Source organism: Argentina silus (genome assembly GCF_951799395.1).
Source record: "Argentina silus genome assembly, chromosome: 21".
NCBI lineage: Eukaryota > Metazoa > Chordata > Actinopteri > Argentiniformes > Argentinidae > Argentina > Argentina silus.
In genome coordinates this window covers 9,672,101-9,673,793 of record NC_139675.1, presented here as the reverse complement: position 1 = coordinate 9,673,793, position 1,693 = coordinate 9,672,101, and positions in this window count along the sequence as shown.

Here is a 1,693-nt window from a genome sequence, read left to right as displayed (position 1 = left end):
TAGACGTTTCGAAAAAAACACAAGGGAAATTGATACAAACTCACAAAAAACAAGAGACATAAATCTGCCTTTGTAATTTAATTTGATGTGATTTAAATCAATGACATTTGTGGGGGGGGTTTTATGTATTTTTCGTTATTACACAAAAAGACAAAGTCTACCTTTGTCCTACTTATGTCCACACCCAATCTGCTCCTCAGAGATAACCTCTGAGAAATGAAAATGTTATTTATTGTCCACAACCGTTGTGGGAAGGATCCTAAGGATCTGTCTTAGGGACACCGCTTTGTAGAAGTGTGCAACATGTTAGAGTCATGAGGCGGAGAAAGTTGAAAATGTTTTACAGATTGGCCCGGATATTGGGCAATGATTCTTATGCTGACAGAAGACGAACCATATCCGAAAAAAACCTCGATAGAAGCCTTGATATCAGTTGACCGGGGTCTATACCTGAACATAAATGAGGTTTGATATTTTTCTAGACACCTTTAAAGACTTTTTCAGGTGGACGTTTTCTGAGACACCTTTCTATATGTTTGACCAGAAGTCAAAGCCTTTGCTTATACCGATTATTATGATGGAAGATAGTCGAGAAATTTATTTCTCACTTAGTTTCCCCAACATATTGACTCTTAGCTTTCATTTGACACCCAATTTGATATGCTCTGATGAATGTCATATTTTGGTCCTCATGGGTCCTTTTACATGGAACTGCCCACAGACAGACAGACAGACAGTCAGACAGACAGTCAGACAGACAGACAGTCAGACAGACAGGCAGTCAGACAGACAGTAATATTTGGTCAATTCAAACAAATCGAAGTCCACACAACATCTCTACTGGTGTCTGTTAACACTATAAACAGAGTTGTTATCTGACAGGGAAACATGAACCTCAGAGATGATTCAGAACTCACAGAAGAGCATGCACACACACAGGCCACACACACACACGCCACACACACACACACACGCCACACTAGAGCCATATGGATTTATGAGCGCTATATAAACATGGACAGCTCCAAATATCAAACTACTATTTCATTTCACTATCAGAAGATAAACATCAAACGCCTTTGAAAATATTGGAATTATGTGCATGAGGGAGGGAGGGTGTGTGTGTGTGTGTGTGTGTGTGTGTGTGTGTGTGTGTGAGAGAGAGAGCGAGAGAGTTGCAATATGGGCATTCTCACAGATAAGGATGAGACACACACACAGCGTTTTTATAGGTCAGTTCTAAACGCCACATCTCACTCCCCGACGGTTTTGACTGTAACGTAGACTCCGGGTTTATGCTGCGTTCAATTCATTTATGTCTTGTTTTATATGTATACTTCTGTACAGAAGCATCAACAGTCAGAACAAACCTCCATTGAAGAAGCCAGTCCTGAATGTTGGACTGTTTATTCAATCAAACAGTATCGTTGTCTGGGAATTGTACGATACTGTGGGCCTTTACTTCACAAAACATTTCTCCAAGGTGCTCCGTGTCAGAAGTCAAAATTAATGTTCTTGTTTTGAAAATTAAAAAATGGAATATGTTGAGAATGTTGGTTGGTTTTTAGGAGTTGCTATCTACTCCACTACAAAGGTCAATGTTTTTCACTTGGTGTGAAACAGCTTGTTGACCTCATTGTTGAACCCCTCCCCTTGGTGACAAGACATGGACTTCAAAGGCCCCATAACCTGA